The sequence below is a fragment of the Bos indicus genome, chromosome 27 (assembly GCF_029378745.1).
Source record: "Bos indicus isolate NIAB-ARS_2022 breed Sahiwal x Tharparkar chromosome 27, NIAB-ARS_B.indTharparkar_mat_pri_1.0, whole genome shotgun sequence".
Classification (NCBI taxonomy): Eukaryota; Metazoa; Chordata; class Mammalia; order Artiodactyla; family Bovidae; genus Bos; species Bos indicus.
In genome coordinates this window covers 41,657,200-41,683,928 of record NC_091786.1, presented here as the reverse complement: position 1 = coordinate 41,683,928, position 26,729 = coordinate 41,657,200, and the positions used below count along the sequence as shown (strand labels likewise).

Here is a 26,729-nt window from a genome sequence, read left to right as displayed (position 1 = left end):
TCTCAGACACTGGATCATATAGATCCTTGCAGGTTCAGGGAAGGAAGCTATCACTGAACAAAACACAGGAAACACCTCAGCTGAACTGGAATGGGTGTGGAGCAGAGAATCAGGGGAAACTCAGTTTGTTCAGACAAGGACGAGCAAGGATGTACCCATCCCAGAAGGCTGTATCTGTAGCATAACTCCTTCTGAAGGATGAGTGGATAAAACAGTTCAGCTGAACTGTCCTATAACAGAATCTTGCAACTCAGACCTTTACTTATCTATAAACCTAGAATCAAGTCCTTTCCTCCGGGTACCCCCATTTGAAAGTCATTTTGAACGAAAAACTCAGAGCTCTGAAGGGTGGAAGCACACTAGAGCCAGAGAAGAGAGAGCAGAGTGTTTCTCTAAAGTTTTTTCGCAAAACCTTGCAGAAATGTGAGATAAGCCAAAGGTGGTCAGAAACCTCTAATCTTTTTTTTTTTTTTTGGTTATTGTTACCATCTTTCTAAATTCCATATATATGTGTTAGTATACTGTATTGGTGTTTTTCTTTCTGGCTTACTTCACTCTGTATAATAGGTTCAGTTTCATCCATCTCATTAGAACTGATTCAAATGTATTCTTTTTAATGGCTGAATAATACTCCATTGTGTATATGTACCACAGCTTTCTTATCCATTCATCTGCTGATGGGCATCTAGGTTGCTTCCATGTCCTGGCTATTATAAACAGTGCTTCGATGAACATTGGGGTACACGTGTCTCTTTCCCTTCTGGTTTCCTCAGTGTGTCTGCCCAGCAGTGGGATTGCTGGATCATAAGGCAGTTCTATTTCCAGTTTTTTAAGGAATCTCCACACTGTTCTCCATAGTGGCTGTACTAGTTTGCATTCCCACCAACAGTGTAAGAGGGTTCTCTTTTCTCCACACCCTCTCCAGCATTTATTATTTGTAGACTTTTGGATCACAGTCATTCTGACTGGTGTGAAATGGTACCTCATAGTGGTTTTGATTTGCATTTCTCTGATAATGAGTGATGTTGAGCATCTTTTCATGTGTTTGTTAGCCCTCTGTATGTCTTCTTTGGAGAAATGTCTATTTAGTTCTTTGGCCCATTTTGTGATTGGGTCATTTATTTTTCTGGAGTTGAGCTGTAGGAGTTGCTTGTATATTTTTGAGATTAGTTGTTTGTCAGTTGCTTCATTTGCTATTATTTTCTCCCATTCTGAAGGCTGTCTTTTCACCTTGCTAATAGTTTCCTTTGAAGTGCAGAAGCTTTTAAGGTTAATTAGGTCCCATTTGTTTATTTTTGCTTTTATTTCCAATATTCTGGGAGGTGGGTCATAGAGGATCCTGCTGTGATGTATGTCAGAGAGTGTTTTGCCTATGTTCTCCTCTAGGAGTTTTATAGTTTCTGGTCTTACGTTGAGATCTTTAATCCATTTTGAGTTTATTTTTGTGTATGGTGTTAGAAAGTGTTCTAGTTTCATTCTTTTACAAGTGGTTGACCAGATTTCCCAGCACCACTTGTTAAAGAGATTGTCTTTAATCTATTGTATATTCTTGCCTCCTTTGTCAAAGATAAGGTGTCCATATGTGTGTGGATTTATCTCTGGGCTTTCTATTTTGTTCCATTGATCTATATTTCTGTCTTTGTGCCAGTACCATACTGTCTTGATAACTGTGGCTTTGTAGTAGAGCCTGAAGTCAGGTAGGTTGATTCCTCCAGTTCCATCCTTCTTTCTCAAGATCGCTTTGGCTATTTGAGGTTTTTTGTATTTCCATACAAATTGTGATATTATTTGTTCTAGCTCTGTGAAGAATACTGTTGGTAGCTTGATAGGGATTGCATTGAATCTATAAATTGCTTTGGGTAGTATACTCATTTTCACTATATTGATTCTTCCAATCCATGAACATGGTATATTTCTCCATCTATTAGTGTCCTCTTTGATTTCTTTCACCAGTGTTTTATAGTTTTCTATATATAGGTCTTTAGTTTCTTTAGGTAGATATATTCCTAAGTATTTTATTCTTTCCGTTGCAACGGTGAATGGAATTGTTTCCTCAATTTCTCTTTCTGTTTTCTCATTATTAGTGTATAGGAATGCAAGGGATTTCTGTGTGTTGATTTTATATCCTGCAACTTTACTATAGTTATTGATTAGTTCTAGTAATTTTCTAGTGGAGTCTTTAGGGTTTTCTATGTAGAGGATCATGTCATCTGCAAATAGTGAGAGTTTTACTTCTTCTTTTCCAATTTGGATTCCTTTTATTTCTTTTTCTGCTCTGATTGCTGTGGCCAAAACTTCCAAAACTATGTTGAATAGTAATGGTGAAAGTGGGCACCCTTGTCTTGTTCCTGACTTTAGAGGGAATGCTTTCAATTTTTCACCATTGAGGATAATGTTTGCTGTGGGTTTGTCATATATAGCTTTTATTATGTTGAGGTATGTTCCTTCTATTCCTGCTTTCTGGAGAGTTTTTATCATAAATGGGTGTTGAATTTTGTCAAAGGCTTTCTCTGCATCTATTGAGATAATCATATGGTTTTTATTTTTCAATTTGTTAATGTGGTGTATTACATTGATTGATTTGCGGATACTGAAGAATCCATGCATCCCTGGGATAAAGCCCACTTGGTCATGGTGTATGATCTTTTTAATGTGTTGTTGGATTCTGATTGCTAGAATTTTGTTAAGGATTTTTGCATCTATGTTCATCAGTGATATTGGCCTGTAGTTTTCTTTTTTTGTGGGATCTTTGTCAGGTTTTGGTATTAGGGTGATGGTGGCCTCATAGAATGAGTTTGGAAGTTTACCTTCCTCTGCAATTTTCTGGAAGAGTTTGAGCAGGATAGGTGTTAGCTCTTCTCTAAATTTTTGGTAGAATTCAGCTGTGAAGTCGTCCGGACCGGGGCTTTTGTTTGCTGGAAGATTTTTGATTACAGTTTCAATTTCCGTGCTTGTGATGGGTCTGTTAAGATTTTCTATTTCTTCCTGGTCGAGTTTTGGAAAGTTGTACTTTCTAAGAATTTGTCCATTTCTTCCACGTTGTCCACTTTATTGGCATATAATTGTTGATAGTAGTCTCTTATGATCCTTTGTATTTCTGTGTTGTCTGTTGTGATCTCTCCATTTTCGTTTCTAATTTTATTGATTTGATTTTTCTCCCTTTGTTTCTTGATGAGTCTGGCTAATGGTTTGTCAATTTTATTTATCCTTTCAATGAACCAGCTTTTGGTTTTGTTGATTTTTGCTATGGTCTCTTTTGTTTCTTTTGCATTTATTTCTGCTCTAATTTTTAAGATTTCTTTCCTTCTACTAACCCTGGGGTTCTTCATTTCTTCCTTTTCTAGTTGCTTTAGGTGTAGAGTTAGGTTATTTATTTGACTTTTTTCTTGTTTCTTGAGGTGTGCCTGTATTGCTATGAACTTTCCCCTTAGGACTGCTTTTACCGTGTCCCACAGGTTTTGGGTTGTTGTGTTTTCATTTTCATTCGTTTCTATGCAAATTTTTATTTCTTTCTTGATTTCTTCTGTGATTTGTTGGTTATTCAGCAGTGTGCAGTTGAGATCTAATCTTACTGCATTGTGGTCAGAAAAGATGCTTGGAATGATTTCTATTTTTTTGAATTTACCAAGGCTAGCTTTATGGCCCAGGATGTGATATATCCTGGAGAAGGTTCCATGTGCGCTTGAGAAAAAGGTGAAATCCATTTGTTTATTTTTGCTTTTATTTCCAATATTCTGGGAGGTGGGTCATAGAGGATCCTGCTGTGATGTATGTCAGAGAGTGTTTTGCCTATGTTCTCCTCTAGGAATTTTATAGTTTCTGGTCTTATGTTGAGATCTTTAATCCATTTTGAGTTTATTTTTGTGTATGGTGTTAGAAAGTGTTCTAGTTTCATTCTTTTACAAGTGGTTGACCAGATTTCCCAGCACTACTTGTTAAAGAGATTGTCTTTAATCCATTGTATATTCTTGCCTCCTTTGTCAAAGATAAGGTGTCCATATGTGCGTGGATTTATCTCTGGGCTTTCTATTTTGTTCCATTGATCTATATTTCTGTCTTTGTGCCAGTACCATACTGTCTTGATAACTGTGGCTTTGTAGTAGAGCCTGAAGTCAGGTAGGTTGATTCCTCCAGTTCCATTCTTCTTTCTCAAGATCGCTTTGGATATTTGAGGTTTTTTGTATTTCCATACAAATTGTGAAATTATTTGTTCTAGCTCTGTGAAGAATAAGCTTGATAGGGATTGCATTGAATCTATAAATTGCTTTGGGTAGTATACTCATTTTCACTATATTGATTCTTCCAATCCATGAACATGGTATATTTCTCCATCTATTAGTGTCCTCTTTGATTTCTTTCACCAGTGTTTTATAGTTTTCTATATATAGGTCTTTAGTTTCTTTAGGTAGATATATTCCTAAGTATTTTATTCTTTCCGTTGCAATGGTGAATGGAATTGTTTCCTTAATTTCTCTTTCTGTTTTCTCATTATTAGTGTATAGGAATGCAAGGGATTTCTGTGTGTTGATTTTATATCCTGCAACTTTACTATAGTCATTGATTAGTTCTAGTAATTTTCTGGTGGAGTCTTTAGGGTTTTCTATGTAGAGGATCGTGTCATCTGCAAATAGTGAGAGTTTTACTTCTTCTTTTCCAATTTGGATTCCTTTTATTTCTTTTTCTGCTCTGATTGCTGTGGCAGAAACCTCCAATCTTTGAAACCTACTTTGTCTGTCACACCTGTGCAACCAAAAGAAAATAGATGCTCCCAGAAAATGCATTTCCTCCTCATTACCAAACAGGGCCTTGGCCCCAAACCCAAGTTGAACTTGGATACCTTATTGGGAACACAGAGAATTCCCATTACTCTTTTAGTGTTTCTCAGCTGGGGCTGAAGCTGAACTGCCAATACTTTGGCCACCTGATGCAAAGAGTCAACTCATTGGAAAAGACCCTGATGTTGGGAAAGATTGAAGGTGGGAGGAGAAGGGGACGACAGAGGATGAGATGGTTGGATGGCGTCATCGACTTAATGGACATGAGTTTTAGCAAGCTCTGGGAGATGGTGAAGGACAGGGAGGACTGTTGTGCTGTAGTCCACGGGGTTGCAAAGAGTCAGACATGACTGAGCGACTGAACAAGAACAATAGCTGGGGCATTCCAGCATCAGCAGCAGGACAGATCTTTGGGGCCAGAACTGTCCTTTGTTACGAGGTCCCCCAGGCTAGAGACATCCCTGTGCCCCTCTCCCCCTCTGTGATATCAACTAAAGGCAGGGAGCCAGTCCTGTTGGAGGACCACCACTGATGTTTGGACTGAAGCCTTAACTGGCACCTTGTTGGCATAGTCCATCCTGAATCAGTGTCCTGATTAAGTGTATCTAGTGTTAAATAATAATAATAAAGTCAACATATGAAAGAACTAGTAAAGTCAACATATGAAAGAACAGGACACGTCAACTCAAAAGCTCAAACTTCCAATTCCTTAAGAAGTGTCTCATTTAAGTTACCGGCTCTGCTTTTGCTGGCGTTTGAATTTTCAGCCTGGGGTTGAGATCAATGCTGCAGGAAGTGCAAGGGCCAGTCACTGGCTGCCTCTCCCCTCTGTCCACAGGACCCCACCAGAGGCACTGGGACAGGAGGAAGCCAGTGGAGATGGGAGAGCAAAAGCCCAGGCCTTGAAGCTGAGAGCAAACCTCATCTGAGCCTTCACCCGGCTCACCCTCACCTGCAGCCCCATTTCTCCCAAGTTCAGAGCTCAAACTCTATCCTGGCAAACAGAATTACTGAAGAAAATTCATGAGTAGAAGGAAAAAGCCCCACGACACTCTTGTCCATGAACCACACCCAAGTAAATGACTCTGCCCAGCTGTTTGCCTCTGATCCCTACCCCTCTGTTACAAACTTAACAGCTCAACCAGTTAGTTACTATAATGACTTAGTACTGTGTCTCCAGAGACCCTGTTTTACTCTTGCACCTGATCCGACAAGCCTTAGAGCAAGTTCTTCATCTGGTTCCTATAGCCCCAGGTAGGGTAAGTGTTAGGAAAGATGAATTTAGGAGGTAGGTCTATGGATGAACAACCAAAACAAATTAATAGTTAAATAGTTTTAAATGATACATATGAACTTATTTACAAAATGGAAAGAGACTCATAGACATAGAAAACAAACCAATGGTTACCAAAGGGGAAAGGAAGGAGGGATAAATTAGTGGTTTGGGATTAACAGATACACACTCCTATACATAAAAAAGATAACCAACAAGGACTTAGTGTATAGCACAGGGAAGTATATTCAGTATTTTATAATAACCTATAATGGAAAAGAATTTTAAAAAGTATATATATATACATATACAGTGAAAGTTGCTCAGTTGTGTCCAACTCTTTGTGACCACATGGACTAGTGAGTAACCTTTCCCTTCTCCAGGGATCGAACCCAGGTCTCCCGCATTGCAGGTGGATTCTTTACCAGCTGAGCCACAAGGGAAGCCCAAGAATACTGGAGTGGGTAGCCTATCCATTCTCCAGCAGATCTTCCCGACCTGGGAATTGAAGCGGGTCTCCTGCATTGCAGGCAGATTCTTTACCAACTCAGCTATCAGGAAGATATACATATACAAACATATATAAATATATACTTGTGAAATTGAATCACTTTGCTGTATACCTGAAACACTGTAAATCAACTATACTTCAAATTAAAAAGTAATAAAAATATAGTTAAATGTTTTTTTACAGTTATCTTTTGGTAAATGACACATTTTTTGTCCGCAGAAATGATTTAAAATTTTCTTTTTAAATAGTTTATAGGACCCCCAAAGGACAACAGTAAGAAAAACTGTGAGGTTAGTGATGGAACTTGGGCAGTTTGGGATTCCTTTATGACAGGAAGGCCAAGGTGGCTTCCAGGAGTTCATGAATCCCTGACAGTTATGGGGAACATGTGCTGGTGAGCATTTTTCTGGAAGGAAGTTCACAGCTTTCTTCAGGTTTGTCTAAGCCACCAGCCATGTGTGGCTGTTTGGAGTAAGATGCTCTGTTAAGTGCATGGTGCACACAGCATTTCAAAGATTTAGCATGGAAGAGAGAATGCAAAATAGCTCAATGATTTTTATATCGGTTACTTGTTGGAATGCTATTTTAGATACTGAGCTCTGTGAAATATATAGTAAAATAAATTTCACTTGTTTTTCTTTTTGAATGCAGTTACTAGAAAACTGTAAATTACATATGGGTTTGCATTCCTGGCTCACATTCTATTTTTAGTGGGCAGTGCTGGGTTACAGCATAAGGGCAGGACAAGTGAAACGGATCTCAGAAGTCCCCGAGAAATCACAACGAAGAATATGCTTTCAAGCGCATTTATAAAGTAAAAAAGCTAGAGTGGATTTGGAGGGAAAAAAATGAGCTTTTGTAAAATGCTGGTTTAGATAGAAACAACATCATACGTATATATTTCACTTTGTCCCCTTAATCACTGAGCCAGGAAAACAAACCAGTATTAGAAGCTTAAACCCTTTTATCTTTTTAAATCAAAACCACAGCCTCCATAGGTTCAAACGAAGGATTTGAAAAAGTTCATGGGAAAAGTAGGTGACTGGGTTAAGTATCATTTTTTGTTAATCTAATCGACACACACCAAATAACAGAGACTGTATTGTGTTTGCTCTGGGCCAGGTCCAGCTCGCACCTTTGTCCTGTGACCCTTCCGAGGAGTAAGTAAATGTACAAAGTCTGTTAGAGAAATTCTTGAAGCTCCTTTTTTTGCCTGGAACTCCAGGAAGGCAGCTTTCTTCTTTGGGTCTGCACATCTCAGGGACACCAGAATCTCTCCTTAGCTTTTCCTTTGGAGCTGAAAACTATGACTGTGTTGCCCAGGAGCAAAGAAATTTTATTGCTAATTTTTTTTCTCTTCCATCGTTGTCACCAAGGCTGTGATTCATCTAGAACATTCTACTGAAAGACACTTCCTGTCACAGGAGCTTGATTCTTCTGGGGCTGAACAACATGCATTATAGTTTCACAGTCCTGCACAGAACCTATCACAGAAATGACCAAAGCCTTTAGCTCCATGTCCTCTCTCTAATACTCTGCCACTTTTGCCAATGCAAGTGCGTCTGTGTGCTGTTTAACGGCTGCTTTAAATCTCCCAAGTGCAGACGTGGAACTTGGGTGAATTTAGCCATAAACGCATTTTTCTCATGAGCATTTGCACTTATGTCCCCTATGTCTCCCATTCACTCCATTTCCTCTTTTTTTTTAATTTGTTACTTTTCCTATATACTTGTTTTTTGGTAATCTTTTTTAAAATTAATTTATTTTTTATTGAAGGATAATTGCTTCACAGAACTGTGCTGTTTTCTGTCAAACCTCAACATGAATCAGCCACAGGTGTACATATATCCCCTCCCTCATGAACCTCCCTCCAGTCTTGCTCCCCATCCCACCCCTCTAGGTTGATACAGAGCCCCTGTTTGAGTTTCCTGAGCCATACAGCAAATCCCCATTGGCTATCTATTTTACATACGGTAATATAAGTTTCCATATAATTTTTTAAAGTTGATATGTTGTATTTTCATGTTTATTCAGTTCAAGACTTTTTTTTTTTTTTGGTCTCACAGCACGCAGGATCCTAGTCCCCCGACCAGGGGTTGAACTTGTACCCCCTACAGTGAAAGCATGGAGTCTTGACCACTGGATGTCCAGGGAAGTCCATCACGCCTCTTCTTACTCCTCGCCCAACTCTTGTTCAGTGTTGCCGGTATCCAAGATTTCCGTAAAACGATGCCATTCATTTTGATGAGGGTGAGGTGGCCCGCAGATGAAGTGACCATCATCAGGTTTTCCTTAACAAGCTGACTTGTTCTAACAAACTCAGGTCCCAGGCAACCAAAGTTCCTAAGCGTATTCTTTGGATCCTGTTCTCTGTTTCCTGGGAACAGCATTTCTACCCTTTGAAATGACGACAGCGCCCCTAAGCCAAGACGAGAGCTGTTAAGGACTCGGTTTCGTTTTGGGACGTTCTCAGGATGATGACAAGGATCATTCAGGGCAGCTAGCCCATGCAGGGGTGAAGGGGTCCACTGAGGATGGACTCAGCCTTCTCCGATGTTACTGTGTATCAGGATCCCCTGCAGAGTTTATAAAGTGCAGATTCTGATTCACTGGGTCTAGGGTGAGCCCCGTGATTCTGCACTTCCAGCAAGATCCCGCCTGGTCCCACGGGACTGACCACAACCACACTTTGAGACGCAGAGGAGTCCATCTCTAAGAAATCTTCCGTCTCCAGGAAATCACCCGTTTCTAGGATTCCGTAATTTTGGTGACCAGCAACCAAGAGCTGACAGAAATAGGAGTTGGTTCTCTTGAGAACCTCTGCTAGGATACTCCAGCAGTCATAGTACCAGCTGCAGAAATTCATCAAAGTAGGGGGATTTAGAAATTAAATGTGAGAGTCTATCACCAAGCCACATTAGAATCTTGCAGTGGATCAAGTTACTATCTAGCCGTTCTGTCAAATGCACCTTTAGCTCCTGCCTTCCTAGAATATCTCTACAAATGAGCCCCCTTGACGCCTCAGCTGGATGGCTAATAATGTTGGATGCAAAACACACCTAAGTTTACTCAGTGACTAGTTACATAAAACAGTTATCTTGAATCCTTATGCAAAGAAGAATTTTGCTAAATAAATATTTGCTCTTCAATTTATCTGTTCTGTAAATACAACACGCTCCCATGTAAGGTTTGCTTAAAGTGGAACACAATTCTCTCATTCCATATCTGATAAGTATGAAAAAATAATTTATATTCATAGCAGGATCAAGGATCCTTCCATCATACCCATTGCTTCTCAAACCAAGTAAGTACGTGTACAGCTATGTAATTGATGCTGATAATAAATTCCTCGGTGTACTCAGCGAAAGTCAAAATGAAATGAATATGTGATTTCTTTCAATGTATGACTTTTCTGTCTCTTGACTGCAGGCAGATGAGTTTACACTATGTTAACTGAATGTTCACACACACCACGTGCTGGGAGGGGGGAGAAGAGGAATGAATTTTAGCCTCAAATGAGTGGGGGTGGGGGTGGGGGTGGGGGATGGGCATCTAACTCGGTATTTACAACATAATATGCTTTTAAGCAGAGGTACCTATAAAACACAGTGGAGAACAGAGGCGTTCCCTGGATGGGAATGCTGGCCTCTGTGTCCCCACAGTACACATACTTACATAGTGTAAACTTTTAGGGGGAAAAATTAGTATGCATGTCTGCCTAACTAACTTCTCAGCAAGTTTTGGAATTTAAGCTATTTTACTGCAAGAGCAGAAGGGAGTGAATGATCTGGGTCATGGAGGTGGGACTTGAACTCACCTTTGCTTCACATTCAAGTCCACGCTGACACTGTGGTCACAGACTGAGTCTTAAATTCTTAACTCTTTGTACGATTGGTTTCATTTCCAAGTGAGCACGTGAGGGAGTCTGGGATGGCCATGTACACATGCCACATTTAACATGGGTGACCAACGAGGACCCACTGTTCAGCACAGGGGACTCTGCTCACAGTTATGCGGCAGCCTGAGTGGGAGGGGACTTTGGCCGAAGTGAACACTAATATAGCTTTTCAGCCGTCAGGCACTTTACATGTATTCACTCCTTTAATCTTCACAGCAACCCTCTGGGGTATCGTCTCCATGGTACGGTTGAGAAAACAGGCAAAAGTGAAATCATTTCCTCACAGTCACATGGTAAATACGTGGCAAAACTGGGATTTGAACTGGGGAATCTGGTCCTGGAGCCACTTCGCTACTCTGAGTGTGGTGTGATGACCGGCATCACGAGCTTATCTCAGGAGTTTTGCCAGGAATCCAGCAGCTCAGGCCCTGATTCAGAACCAGCATTTTGAACAAGGCTCCCAGTTGATCGCATGATAAACCTTGAGACGCACCCCTGCCACAGGCAGCATCGGTTGATGAAAGACCAGCCCCCCGCCCCGCCACCTTCCCCCTTGGCCTGAAGCCCCATTCTGAAAGATTGCTACCATCTGCCCCTCAGGCATGTGTGGGCACCTGAGCAGCCTCAGCTTCATCCCAGGACCTGAGTCAGATGTGGGTTCTTTCTAGAACAGATCTAGAAGCACCAAACATTTGCGCTTCTTTGCTGAGGATCTCAGGTTGAAGGGGTCACTCCACGACCTTGAGTGTGTGTGTGTGTGTGTGTGTGTGTCAGGGTGAAGGAGTCACTTCACGACCTTGTGAGTGTGTGTGTGTGTGTGTGCCCTATCGCTCGATCACGTCCCACTCTCTGTGACCCCATGGACCGTAGCTCGCCAGGCTCCCCTGGCCTTGGAATCACTGCCTGAGAGCCTCTGTCAGCTCTCTGCTGCTCTGCCCACCATTGCTCACTCATTCACTCATCTCCTCTCTCTCCTTCTGTCCCTCTGTCTCCCTCCACCTTGAGCTTCACCCCCAAGTCCACCTCTGACTCCACCTCTATCTCCCTCTCTTCTCTGGAGTAATGGCGCAAACCTCCCCTCACCTCCAGCAAAACAGTTTCACTCTCAGCCAGATTCCTTGCAGATTTATTTTTTCCACCTCCAAGCACACTGGTCAAATTTCCCAAGTAAATACAGTTCCTTTCCTTAGAGGAATTCTGTTGCTAGTTGTTACTAGATATCATTTTCCCATCTTCTTACAGTTATTTCTTCTGCTCTACCTCTTTTTAAATCGTGAAATATGATACGCATGGGTTTCTCAGGTGGCGCTAATGGTAAAGAATCTGCCTGCCAATGGAGGGGATGTAAGACACGCAGATTCGACCACTGGGTCGGGAAGACCGCCTGAAGGAGGGCATGGCAACCCACTCCAGTATTCTTGCCTGGAGAATTCCATGGACAGAGGAGCCTGGCAGGCTACAGTCCCGGGGCTGCAGAGTCAGATATGACTGAAGGGACTTGACACGCACATGGCATGCGTGCTCCATATGCAGAGCACTGTATGTGGGTTAGCTTTTCACCTTCAGCTCCTACCAGCTTTGACTTTTAAAGCAGAAAACAATTGCTTTTCATTAACAAAATATGAAATGAAAATATGAACCATATCATTTACTAAGATGGCCATTTCTGGAAGCCCAGAGATCCAAGATTCAAACAAACTGAGGCCAAGCTTAAACGAGAAAACGGAAGGTCTCTACTGGTTGCTAAGTGCAATAGGTCAGACTTTCTGTCTCTGACTCTCGGAAATTACCAGAAAATCAAGTAGGTTAGCACTCTTAGAATAAGCATATTCCAATGCTACCTCTACCTTGCTGCAAAATATGTCTTAAAGTATTTCTGATTAAATGAAAAATGCAAGATACGTATAATAGTTTTTTGTATTAAAGGAGGACATCTGGATGAGATGAATAAAATGAATAATTGCAGCAAGTTCTGATTTAGCCACGGTCTGTGTCTTCAGACTGTGGAGTCAACTCCTGCTTCCAGTTTTTGGCTGTCTTCTGCCTTTGAGTCTCTTTCAGGCCATAATACGAAGCAGCAGACGAGAAAGAAGTCACATACTTAGTCTATCAGAGCAATTCTGTTATTTATTCAGTTTTCAGTTCAGTCGCTCAGTTGTGTCTGACTCTTTGCGACCCCATTGACTACAGCATGCCAGGCCTCCCTGTCCATCACCAACTCCCGGAGCATGCTCAAACTCATGTCCATTGAGTCGGTGATGCCATCCAACCAACTCATCCTCTGTCGTCCCCTTCTCCTCCTACCTTCAATCTTGCCCGGCATCAGGGTCCTTTCAAATGAGTCAGCTCTTTGCATCAAGTGGCCAAAGTATTGGAGTTTCAGCTTCAACATCAGTCCTTCCAGTGAATATTCAGGACTGATTTCCTTTAGATGGACTGTTATTTATTAATTTATTAATCACTATCATAAAAGATTTCCTGAGAGAAAAATATTAGGCTCCTTACTAAATGAAGTTCTCTAGATTATGTGAGATAAACAGCTCACCACTGCTTCTTGTGACAGGTTATCACTAAATAACTTAAACTTGGCATGATACCTACCTCACCAAGTGCTTCCTCTCAAAGGAAAAACGACACTGAAAATCAAGGTGACTGGCCCATCCTCCATTAATTGCCAATTAATAATGGTTTTAACCAATCAATGGCTGTCTGCCTTTGATTCTCTTTCAGGCCATAATATGAAGCAGTAGAAGAGAAAGAAGTCACATACTTAGTCTATCAGACGAATTCTGATAGGCCCATCCTATCAGACTGGCCCATCCTCCATTAACTGGTTTTAACAGAGCAGGGAGCATGCTTGGTGCTATCTTTTGGTACCAGTCTAAATATGACTGGCTTCCCTGGTGGCTCAGTGGTGAAGAATCTGCCTGCAATGCAGGAGACACGGGCTCGATCCCTAGATCTGGAAGATCCCCTGGAGAACGAAACAGCAACTCACTCCAGTATTCTTGCCTAGAAAATCCCACGGACAGAGGAGTCTGGCAGACTACAGTCCATGGGGTTGCAAAGAGTTGGATGTGATTGATCGGCAAAACAACAACTAAATATAACTGTCTTTACTAGATTTTCCCCATCGATTCAACTTCAGTGTTAGGTGAGTATAGAAAATGTTTGAAACAGCAGTGAAAAACTGTTCAGACACATATTAAAGCATAATACAACGGTCTAGAAATGAAAGCGCAACAACAATGGAGACGTGGAAAAAACAAAACAAAGCCAACCGTTAAATGTTGGAAATAGAGCTTAGAACTATGAAGCCTGCTCTCCCTTTCTCCCAGTCAGATTCTGCTTACTCTTCTGGGCCCGATTCAAATTCTAGTCCCTTCAGTAAAGGTTTCATAGGTCACTGCAACTACGATCATTTCTTCCTCTTCTTTCATGAATTATGAATCATTTCACCAAAAGCATAAATAATGACTAACTAAAATTACCGTTTACCTTTTCTGGCATCTGTATGTTGACTTCCCAATTAACTTTAAGTTTCTTTGAGGAAGCATATTGGCAGTACTTTCTGTACCTTCCATTGGCATAGCATGGTGTTTTGCATAGAGAAAAGCTTAATACATATTTTACAACATATTTTCCCAAAGGGCCGTGGACACTAGCTGTTCCACCTATTATTAGCAGAAAGCACAGTTCCAAACCAGAAATTATTGTGTCTTGGTATGATCTCCAAACATCTCAAGAAAAAGCTGTCTAATCAACATGGTCTTAAGGGTATTCATGAAATAAGTTGACACAACACAGAAATCAACAATCACAAAAACTGTGTTTAACACAAACAGGTAATTTGTACATTTTGGATGAATTTTTGTTCTTTCAAATAAAGGTTGAAGAACCCTCTCATTTTACTGATTCTAATGGATATATTTATGGATTAAGAAATTTGAATTTTGCACCTAGTTCAACCAAAAACTTATCATAAAAACTGTTGGTAAATCTTAAAGATAAAGGTTTAAAACATCCATCAGTAGATAATGGAATGGTCTAATTCCCATCAAACTATTCTAGGTTTTAATCAGATGCTATTGTATGAATTTAAAATAGAATTTTTAAAAGATAGATGTATAAAGTAATGACAGAGTGATGCTGTAGTTTAAAAAATAAGATAAAATTGACAGTTTGGGGAAACATAACGAGTTAGAGCTGCATCTCACACTATGTACTCTAGAGAAGGCAGGATGGATTTAGAAAGTAATCCTTTTAAGGAAACTTAAAAAATTCGAGAAAATATTAAATAAAATTTAATAACATAAACATTTCAAGTTGAGTAGTGGATCCTTGCTTGGGAAAAATGAACATGAAAATAATGAAAGAGACTACAAAGGAAAGGATATTCATATAAAGATATGTTCATATAAAGATATGTTCATATAAGGATAAACTTATATGAATTAAATTTTGAAACCCTAGGACAACAGATAAAAATATAAGAGCAACCCATACTCATTCAATAGATATTACTAAGCATCTACTATATTCCAGGCATAATTTAGGTTTCGGTAATTATCTGTCTATCTACCTACCTACATATCCATCCATCCATCCATGCATTTATCTAACAGATAAAGGTCTGTACAGCCTTGCTGTCAAGGAGTCTACATTCTAGTGGAGAGAGGCTGATGTTTAACGAAACACATTCTCAACACTTAGCATGGGCTGTACAGCCCTGCTGTCAAGGAGTCTACACTCTAGTGGAGAGAGGCTGATGTTTAACGAAACACATTCTCAACACTTAGCATGGGTAAAGATGAAGAGTGCTATGGGAAGGAAAGGAGAGATAAGAGAGAGGATTAGAAGTGCCAAGGGCTGTGCTTGTTGGGTGGCTGAAGTATTAAACAGGGTGGCCAGACATCAGTGAAGGAGAAGATTCAAATAAAGACTTTCAAGAGGTACGGGAATGAGCCCAGTGAGTGTCCTGGGGGTGGATGAGGCGTTCCAGGAAGAGGGAACAGCCATCTGCTAGTAAAGCAAAGGCAAAGGAAAAATGGGAAAAACATTTGTGACACATGAGATGAGCTGAGAGATATCCTTAATAGGGAGAAGCATTTTGGGAAACTGGTTAAAAACATCAGTATCTTACAGAAAATGGGCAAATGGCATGAACAGAAATCTTGGCATGAAAGTCAATAAAAGTGAAATATATCCAGTCTTACAAGGAATTGAAAAAGTATACATTAAAGTAACCTCACTCTAGGGAAATCCAATTTGTGAAGATTAAATAGTCAGTAAAGATGTGATGAACTGGACTCTCTTCGTGGAAGCATAAAACAACACAACATTTTGTCAAATGTTAAGACAACATCTGTGGGAAGGTATATTTACCATGACATGTAAATGATTAATACCTAGGTAACCTCCAAACTGGTTTCTGGCCCAGCATACATCTGCGGGCATTTGAAGCCTCCATATGAATGTTCCATAAACACCTCCGAGTCCAAATGTCCAAACTGATTTCCTGCAGCCACAATACCAATCCCCAAAGCTCGCCTTCTGTTTCAGCGAATGGTACCAATGTATATCTGTGCCTAAGACACAGACCCATCCTCACAGCTTCTCTCTTGCTTCCTGAATTCCATCATTCCCGTGTCTCATCAACGCTACTTTTGTAATATTTCCTGAATCCATCCCTTCCTCTCCATTTCCACCAGAATGGTCTTTGCTCAGCTCTCACCATTTTACACCTAAGCTGAGTAACAGCTGCTTGCCTGGCCCTCGATAGCCAATCTCAGTTCCACCTCATCCGCCCCTTCATTACCACAGGGCTCCTTCTAAAATACTAAACTGGGTCAAATCACTACTTCATTTACATTTCCAAGTGGCCCCTACTGCTGTCAGGTTAGAATCCAAGCGCCGTAGAGGCAGACTTGTGTGAGCTGATCCCTGATCATCAGCTGTCATGTCCTGCCAGTCTAAACTCTTCACTCTGTCCATCATAATTTCCCTGTGAATTACACACCACACCTCCCTGCCTTCATCTATGCCATTGTCTCTGCTTGCCCCCACCACCACCCCACAACCTATACTGCTCACCAGACAACGTCTCTTTCCCTTTTCAGACTCAATTGGCACAAGATAAAATCTTTGCTTTTAGTGTTGATCAGCCTGAGTTAGTGTATCTCAAAGTTAAGCATGCATCAGTCATCTGGATGGCTTGTTAAAGTTTCCAGGGTTTCCACCACCCAAGGTTTTGAGTTGGTCGGTCTGGGGTGGGGCCTGAGAATCTGTATTTTAACAAGTTTCCAGGTGACGTGGATGCTGTCTGTCTAAGGGCCACACTCTGAGAACCACTTGTCTGGAGAAGTCTTCATTGAAGAAACTCAAGTTTGGCTGGCTGCTCGCTTTTTCATTCATTAAACAAGTGTTCGCTCTGTGAATATGTGTCTACTCCAGCCTGTGAATTAGGTCAGGTATTCTGCATAGAGGTATCAAGAGAATCTCTCTCTCTCTGACGGGAAGGAGGCAGGACTGATGTGTACAGTTCTGCAGGTTGGACACTGTGTAAATGGTTCCCAGTGACATACTGCAGTTAAGCCAGAGGTGACGGTCCTGGCCCTCAGAGAAACAAGCCTTTGGTTAACAGAGCAGTGTGATGGATGTCATTATACAAAGAGGCAAGATTTTCTTTGAGACACGAGCAGAACCTCCAAACCCAGCTATGCACTTGGGCAAAAGAGTCAGGCGAAGCTTGCTAGAGGATGTGATGCGTTCAGTGAGCGTGGAAGGGTGAGGAGACGTTACTAGAGGGGAGGGGGAACAGCAGGGCTGGAAGGAAGCCTCACAGTAGAGACACAGAGACACAGTATATGCGATTGCAAGTAGACTGCTATGGACGGAGAAAAGAATGTCAAGGCCTCCACTCACTTTGTCCAACAGGAGGGGCATTTGCTTAATTTGAAGAAATTTTTTAAAATTATGAAATATTGCACATATTCACACATATACACAATGAAATATTTCATGTATATATACATATATAGTGATATATATACACACGATGGAATATTACTCGGCCATTAAAACAATGAAAGAGTGCCATTTGCAGCCACATGGATGGACCTGGAGATTATCATACGAAGTGAAGTAAGTCAGACAGAGAAAGGCAAACGTCATGACATTGCATTTATGTGGAATCTAAAATACGATGCAGCAAAACCAATACAATATTGTAAAGTTAAAAAATAAAATAAATTAAAAAAAAAGAAATAAAAAAAAATACGATGCAAAACAGAAACAGACTCAGAAACTTAGAGAACAGACGCACAGTTACCAAAGGGGAAAGGTGGGGAGGGGAGGGATAAATCAGGAAGATGAGTTAACATGTCCCCACTACAATACATAAAATAGGTAACTTACTGTACAGCGTAGGAAATCTGTTTACTATTCTATAATAATCTAAATGGGAAAAGAATTTGGAAAAGAATAGACACGTATGACTGAGTCACTTTGCTGTACACCTGACATTAACACAACATTGTTAATCAACTATGCTCTGGCATCAAGGAAACAGTGTTTTTAAAAGGGATATGAAACAATATTACAGACACACAAGGGTCCACCATTCAGCCTTGCTCTATTAGCTCCACCTCTCTCTTTATAAGAAATAAAACAAGGAAACACAGCAACCTATCTCCCTGTCTCTCCCCCACCCCTCCCCTCCCCTCCCCCGCTTCACCAAGCTAGCCACTATTTTACAGTTGGCGTCTTTTTCCCATGCATGATTTTGTACTTGTACTACGTAAGTGCACAGGCATTTACATCTTAATGAGAGACTCTGTCCAGGACATTACAGCAGAAATTACAGCGCTTGCCTCGACAGGCTTCCTGCGAAGAGACAGGGAGCAGCAGGCAGCCAGGGCCCCGTCAGCCCAGCTCCTCTCCACTGGGTGGTGGGAAGAAGCAGGCCTTGGGCTAGCTTCGCATGATGCCACTGGGCGGTGCAGCAGGGGGTCAGGGGAGAGGGCTGTGAATCAGAAAATCACGTTCTGCTTGTTCAGCTGATTTTAAAAGCGAAAATGAAAACGCACGTTGCCTTGCAGTCAAAGCTGTCAAATGGGCAGGACCAAGACAGAGGCACTGACGAACTCGGTCACCGTGCCCGGTCTGGTGTGTCACCCGCACAAGGTGAGTGTGTGGGTGTGGGTGTAGCATGTCCCGTGGACGCAAAGAGTTCCAAAACACCCGGCTACATCCTACCAGCACCACAGACGGGCTTTGAATTCGATATCTGCAAAATGGCAAGACATGACCTGCTGTCCCCTGGCTTAACAATGGATGTGGTGATGGCATGGAGCTGAACTTGCTTCTCACTGGGAAGAGCTCTTGGGGCGTCCCCGGGGCCGCTAGTGGTAAAGAACCCACCTGCCAATGCAGGAAACGTAAGAGAGGTAAGACATGAGGGTTCAGTCCCTGGGTCGGGAAGACCCCCTGGAGGAGAGCATGGCAGCCCACTCCTGTATTCTTGCCTGGAGAATCCCATGGACGGAGGAGCCTGGCGGGCTACAGTCCAGAGGGTCGCAAACAGTCAGACACGACTAAAGTGACTTAGCACAGCACAATGAAAAGTCTGTACAGTTACAAATGTATGATCCTTCTCCTCCTAAAGTTAAAGAAAGAAGAGTGAGTGAGAGGAGAGAGACAGAGACAAAGAAAGAAAATCTGGTTTCCTTTTCAACCTCGATTTTCCCGTTTCCCCCAGCTTGATTTCTTATGACCCCTTCTTAGTGATATTTACAATGCCTTCACCGCTTAGTTCCTTTAAAAGTCTACAGTTTAGCTCCTTTTTATTTTTCCTTTTTCTTTGTTTAGAGATGCCAAAGTTTGAAAATCATTGCAGTTGGTGGGAGGGGCCCTCAAAAAGTTTTATGCAGTTTGTGTTGTGCGTATGCGTACGTTATCCATCTGTGCATTATTTACCTATTGCCCATAGACTGCATCACTACCTTCCCAGCCAATGATCCGTATGTAAAAACACCATGAGATTTGTTTTTGTTTATCCAGATCCTGTTTCCTGGAAATTTAGCTAAATGTCTTTCCTGGGTTTCCATTCATATATATATATGTATGTGTGTGTGTACATAGTATATATGCACACATATATATTTACTCATATATATGCACATACATGGGCTTCCCTGGTGGCTCAAGGGTAAAGAATCTGCCTGCAGTGCAGGAGACCCGAGTTTGATCCCTGGGTCAGGAAGACCCCCCTGGAGGAGGGCATGGGACCCACTCCAGCATTCTTTCCTGGAGAATCCCATGGACAGAGGAGCCTGGGGGGCTACAGTCCATGGGGTCACAGTCAGACACGACTGAGTGACTCAGCAGCAGCAGCAATGTACACACACACATATTCATATGTGTACAGGCATATGAATATGTGTATAATGTATTTTTATACACATCCACACACCTCACAAACATGTGTGTGTATGTGTTTGTTAAAATGCAGTTTTGAACTGCATGGCTAATAAATTAATAAATTCTCCTTGGTCAATGCATTCTTCACAAAGGCCATCACACCAGTCTCTCCTGACCCTAATGTCACCTTAGTAACACAAAGCTCATCACTACAGACTGGAGGCCTCCACTGCTTCCAGCTGGCTGCAAAATCAGCTCCTCCAAAGCACCACCCTGACCGTGCCTCTCCAAAACGGAAAAGCCTTCAACAGCTGCCTGATTGTGACCAATCTTCTAGGTGCCTCCATTCCATTATGACCAGATCTCACTTGTGGATGCAAAGTACGTTTTCCAGCTCCATTTTTCAGATTCTTTTGCAACCAGGAGTTAGTAGATGAGACTGCAGGCAGAAACCATGAGGGGTAATTCAGAGAAAGTCTCCTAGAGAGTGAAACCAGCTGTAAATGGGTGCCTTTTGCCCCCCTCTTCCCATCTTCCCTGCTGCCTTGAATTTATGTGGGAGGGCTAGAAGTCTAGCAGCTATGATCACCCAGGAGGTAACCCTGAAGATAAAGTCATATGCTTGAGAACAGAAATTCAGAAAGATAGACGGTACCTGAGTCCCTGATGGACAGAACCACCCCCAACTGCCCTGGAGAGAAAAATAAATTTTGTGTTTTTTTACTGTTATTTAAGATTTTTGGCAAAAGGCAGGCCCAACATAGTAGTTTGTTCTCTCTCCAATTCTAGCTATTTCCCTGCTCTGGCCAGTGTAATATGATGATCAGTTTTTTATTCTTCTTTTAAAATTTTATTCATTTTTTAATTGGAGGATAATTGCTTTACAAGATGGTGTTGGTTTCTGCCACACATCAACACCAACCGGCCATGGGTATACATATGTCCTTTCCCTCTTGAACGTCCCTCTCATTTTCCAATCCATTCCGCCCATCTGTTTTGTCACAGAGTACCAGATCGTCTTGGGACAAGAGCTTACAGATAGAAAGGTTTGCATTCGCACCCAGCCTGACCGCTACGACATCCTCAGGCCCTGTTCCTTATTCCTCCCGCTCAGTTACCTTGTCTGGAAACTGAGAAGAAGAATATGCACGTTAAAGGCTTTGATGTTTTTCTTTCACCCAGTTTCTTGGTTGTTATTGGCCCCAAAGCATCAATAGAGACAATAACTGAGGGAGGGAGAAGGAGATAAAATTCAAACCAGGATGTGTTCCCACTTGTTCACAGCCCTTGTCAGCAATTTAGGGGTCGAAAAGGTTCAGGTTGCTAAGTTTCAAAAGTCAGAGGGAAAAAATATCAACCAACTGGACTTCAGTTATTGATATTTTATGCATAACTGAAATCTGAGTAAACATATGTTGCATTTTCCAAACACCCCTTTCCCTGTAGATAAATGCATACATACATACACACACACAAAGATTTCAAGAACGTTGGCTCTGGGGGAATCACTTGTCCTAAGTCCCTGGAATGGAGAAGTCACACAATTCTTGGTATTTGCCATTTGGATAAATTAACTCATAATGAATGACTTGAAGAAATAGTTCCTTTTAAATGGCACTGAATTGCAAAGAAGCAAATTCTGCTCAGACTCTTCCATCCTGCAATTTCATTTCTGCTCTTATGCACATTAACCTAAATTGGCTGGATACAAATCTTGCTGAATTAAATTTGATTTGATGAGAACATTTGCGTGTCCGTGCAGGCAGAGTGCAGTATGTGTAGGTTTTTCAAATGTTATTTTAAATGTTCTTTGACGAATGATTCAGCTTTGCCATAACTTCAAGAGTGAACTAAATTTTTGGTCCTGCGGATACATCTTGTGAATGAACTAGATCATGGCCCTTTGCTGGGAAATCACTGAAGGAGCAGTTTGTTTTTTTCCTGAAGAAAGCCACACGGCCTCGGAGGCAAGAACACTGGACACAATGCACCCTCTGGACCACTCTGAGATTGGCTGAACCCACAGACACGGAGCCCAGGGATAAGGAGGGTCGACTGTACTACATCATCGTGTCGACTTGGGAGCATTGGGCACCTGTGGATTTGGGTGTACCGGGGGACCAGGACTACGCTGTGCCTTTAAATCCTTGCTGCCTCTGCCTCCCGTGACCCTCTCTTACCATCACCCGACACTGTTTAAAACCTCCTGGCTCTTCTCAGTCCAGCTTTCTCATCAAGCTCTAACGGGCAGGCTTGGCCACTGGGTCATATCTTCCTGGGCCCAGGACACCAGCAAGCGTTTCAACCCAAATGATAACCTTCCATGTTACTGCCAGACTTTCTAAAACACACAAACAAAAACTCAAATAGACTTGGCTCCAAGTATTTCTGGGGGAGAAAAGCCCATTTTAAAGGATGCTTTATTCAGGTCACTAAAGGCCAGAATTCCAACCTCTCACCAGAAGTTCCACTCTGAAAAGATACAGAAGAAGGACTCTTGCATTTCACAGGTCCCCAAAGACAATTCAGATGAAAGAGTAGAGGTTAAAAAATTATGGACAATTCCCTGAGCATTATCCAGAGTCCATGTCCAAGAAATGCATGAATCAAGTATTGTACTTGGGACCTCAACCCCTAGAAATCCCCTACATTCTCCTTTAGCTGCATTACGGGCCAGAAGGTATTCAGGGGTTCTGTTGTCTGAAATTCTCTGAGGTTTTTTTTTTTTTTCTAGTTTTGGTAGTTATTGAACAAAGAAAGTGCTGGAAAAGCAGCGTGGCCTCTTGTCTTCTCCAACTTTGCATAATGACTATAAACCCCACTCAGCAAAGAGTGCACGTGGCTTTAAGAAAGACCATCAGTATTTTCAGTATTTCAGGAAGTTCTCAGTAATTTTTTTGCTCTCAGCTAGTTTTGTTTTTTTGCTTCATTTTCCTTTGTTGCTTTCGTTTTTTAACAGAGGTAGACTTTACGTATGGCAAAAAGGAAACGGGTTTTGACAAGTGCCATGTAGCACACACGTCTATGAAGACAGACGTGTCTATCACCCCAGAAAATTCCCCGTGCCCCTGCCCAGCCAAGCTGGTCTCTCCCCAGGGTAACCACTATTTTGATTGCTATCATCACAGAATCATTGTGCCTTTTTCAGAACAAGGTAAAAATGGATGAATACAGTGTAGTTTTTAAGTGACTAATGTCTCATGTTTTAAGCATCTATAAAACACCTCTTGGCTTTCTTATCTGCAAATTGAGGGGCCTGCCCTGTGAAAACAGTGGGCAAGTCTTCTGAGGAGCTGCAGGTTTCCTGGGGGCCTGAGAAGCCACCTTGACTGGGGGTGGGTGGCATGCGAGCAGAAGCGTGGGCTTCTCTCCTCCCAGCAGAACAGCTGTACTTTTCCGTGTCTTACAAATTGCCTTTCACTGGAAGACTGCATTCAAGTGTTCTTTGTAAACAAAAAAATTTTTAAGTTGGAGAAGTGCAGGTCTAGCCGATTCTTACCGATCCCTCTCCCTGGAACATTCTATAAATTACAAATCGTGTTTCTGATATGAGAGCCGGGACTGGCCCCCTGGAGGGAAGGCTGGGAGACAGTGGCAGCCAGACGAGGGGCCCCCGGGGAGGCCAGGGCCCCGAGCTCTGTAATATTAGCACTGGCGACAATCAGATAGCGCCACCCCAACCGAGGCGGCTGGACAATAGGCCAGAGGCGCTGGCGATGGCAGGCACAAAGACAGCATTCAGGAGGCCCGGCTCCACCGCCAGCCGGGGCTGCACAGACGCCACAGACCCCGGCCCAGCCGGAATGTCACCTCGCCGCCAGAAAGCCATCTTTCCTGGTTAGCTTTTAAACTGCTAAAAATAATAAACACAGAGAGGGAAGTGCTGACACGATCTTAACTGCGGAGACAAACTGAAACCCTTGTTATAATAACGTCAACAAACCGGGTTCCAAATGCCATCCAGCACTCCAAATATCAACAGTGGGGGACTGGAGGGAGGCTGGGAGACTTGTCCGTGTAGAAAGCGGGTCTTCACTGCACAGTTGCTCTCGTCTACCTGACTCGCTCCGACCCAGGGTAGAGATGTGATCCTTCTGCCTTCTTTAGCACTCAAGGAAGGGAGGTTGGAGGGAACTCTGGTTCTGCATCCACCGTTTTCCCACATAACAAATGACAAGCGGGCTCCTTTCTCTCTGCTCCCAGTTATTACTTTTTTTCCCCAAGGGAATTCAAAGCATCCTTTTCTCCATTATGTTTATTTTTAACTGGCTGAATGCTTTGTATTTCTCCTCAATACCTACAGAGTTCAAAACTATCTTAAATAACACCAGCAATGCATAAGCGAGAAGATCATTCCCAGAATGCCGCAAAGTGACAATCATAAAATCACGAATCTGCAAACAAGCGCAACATCTGACCTGCCGATCCATGAGACCCCGTGTGGAACTTGGCACCCACGCAGGACGGCCAGTGGGAGGGAGACTGCAGATCTGGAAAAAGAGAAACATAAGATAAACAAAAGTGTTTTTTTGTTTTAAAGTCCCCCAACATTTGCTTAATCCGCCACTGTTCTTCTATGTTTGAATAGGGTCTGGTTTCAGAGCTGTCTCTGATTTTGAATACATGCAAATAGACTTAGATAAAACCCCATTCCAAAGAGGAGCCGGTTTCAGAGAAAGGGACTTTAACACAAGGATTCTAATAACACATTTTGGGATGGGACAGGGTTTCTGAGTCCCAAGGACCTACTTTTCTGTGCACAGGATTCCCGGCCTTGGAAGAGGTCTAAAAGGCAAACGTGAACTTAAACAATTTAGAACTTCTGTGCTAAACACTGTGCAGCTGGGTGTCAGAAGACGGTCCCCAGGGTGGGTCCTAACACGCCCCAGCTGCGGCTGTGCCCCTGTGAGTCGGCAGGAGGCGGGGCCGAGAAGACCCCACGGAGATGCTGGATGGTGGCAAGTGCGGTGATGCTGGGGACACTTCCCCCGGGTCTTCTAAACAGATGAAAGAGAAACTAGGGCATTTGCTCTCGCAAGAGATGACGCCTCCAGTGCCTGTCTGCACAGCAAGTGAGGGGCTGCTCTTCCAGTGACTGTGGGCCCATGGCTGTTGTTGTGAGGAGCTTAGAAATCACGGGGAAGCAGAGGTTGGCGAGGGTGAGACAAACATCTGGGTCCCCTCTACCCAGAATGGACCACGGACCTGTTATTATCCGCTCTTTTAAAAAAAGTCAAACAAAATGGAGCATAGGTAAATCTCCTTGACGACCTGCTCCAAGGTCAGACCACCAATTTGTTTGCATGTTTCCAGTAGGCTTTTTTTTTTTTTCCTTTAAACACTTACAATATGAGTCCCCAGGACAAGGAACAGTGTTTGCGTGTACGGTATGAATCTAAGTACATGTATCTGTTGTTCTACATTTGGACTCAGTGTTATGTGTGTGACCTGACCATGTTGAGAGCGCTCTAGCTTAGTCTTAGCTCACTGCCTTTCCCCCAAGCACCATCAAAGCCGCTGTCATGGCATTAAACTGTGTGCTACTTATGTGTGTGTGTGTGCGTATGTAGGTGTGCGTGTGTAAGTTTTCTCGGCAACTCCACTCAGCTTCTCAAGATGCTGCTCTTTCTTCTATACTCTGGCTCCATGCAGAGTGAACATTAGGTGTGGTAAAAGGCAAAACGTTTGCTAAAAATTCATCTGCTTATTATAAATCTTCTTCCCTTTTCAATCAATATTAAGGAGTTGACAAGGCAGGAAGAAGTTTGTGTCTGTAACTGTTGTGGCTTTAAATGTGAGTAGATAGACAACCACTATCTTCAACACTAATACCTAAAAACAAACTTTGCCTTTGTATGAAAATAATATTGAATCTCAATTTATTTTTTGAGGGTATAAATCTGATTTGGATTTTAGAGAATATTTGTGAATCCAAGTCAGTGAAAACAAGCTAAACATTCTCAATAATTAATAACAACAATAAGCAGTTTAATACATAACACTTCCTAAGCACGTTTTGTGGGCTGGGTTTGCTAATTTTCTCAGAATTTCATTTAATTTAATAACCACAATGCTTGTATGAGGTAGGCATTATTAATAACCCCATTGTTCACACGAGGAAAAGAGAGGCAGAGAAAGGTGTAAAATTTTGTCCAAAGGCAAACTGTGAAGCAGAGACTAGCTGGGACGCTCACTCAGGCAGTAAGATGTCAGGGGTCTCATTCTGAATTACTGAGAACAAGCTCAGGTTTAAAGATGAAAACAGCAGAGAGGAAAACTGGAGAACAGTGTCACTGAGGCGGCTTCCAAGTTTTGCTATAATACAAATGGACAGCATCTCTTTCATGGTGTGGTTCAAACCAAGAACAAACTAAATTAGAGTTCTCCAAGCAGACGAATTCAAAGCAATTTCCTAGTGATGAAGGAAATTTAAAGTAGCAAGGTCAAGCCCCAGACCTTTCCAACTTAAACAGTCCCATCTTTAATTCTTCTTCTCTTCAGAAAACAGGGAGCTGTGGATTTGCTCATGGCTCAAAGAAGGCATCCCGGTTTGTTTATACAAGATTCAAAGCAAAAATGAGAATCACTCCTTGGGACAACTTTAGCCCAGAATGTGTGTTCTTGACACGCTTTCAACTGGGACACAAATATATTAGCAGTGTGGTTATTTTGTACTTCCAAAAGATTCTTTTTTATAACTGATTCATATTTATGTTTGGAAGACATTTATTTCTGGGCATGAAACAGTTCATTTTGTTAAGCCATCTGACCTGAGGTAAGGTTGGCACCACTTCCCATGACTGCTCCCAATTAATGCAAATTGAAGGTTAAAGGATAAATAAAGCTCCTTTA

General features: G+C 42.1%; 1 protein-coding gene across 2 annotated transcripts in view; it reads right to left on the bottom strand.

The window, feature by feature from the left end:
• The window catches only part of THRB (thyroid hormone receptor beta), a 436,468-nt gene that overhangs the window by 226,425 nt on the left and 183,314 nt on the right, over positions 1–26,729 (bottom strand). For both annotated transcript variants that reach the window (XM_070781685.1, XM_070781684.1), the window contains exon 2: positions 24,296–24,367. The gene's annotated coding sequence lies outside the window, so the exon portion shown is untranslated. The remainder of the gene's footprint in view (positions 1–24,295; positions 24,368–26,729) is intronic.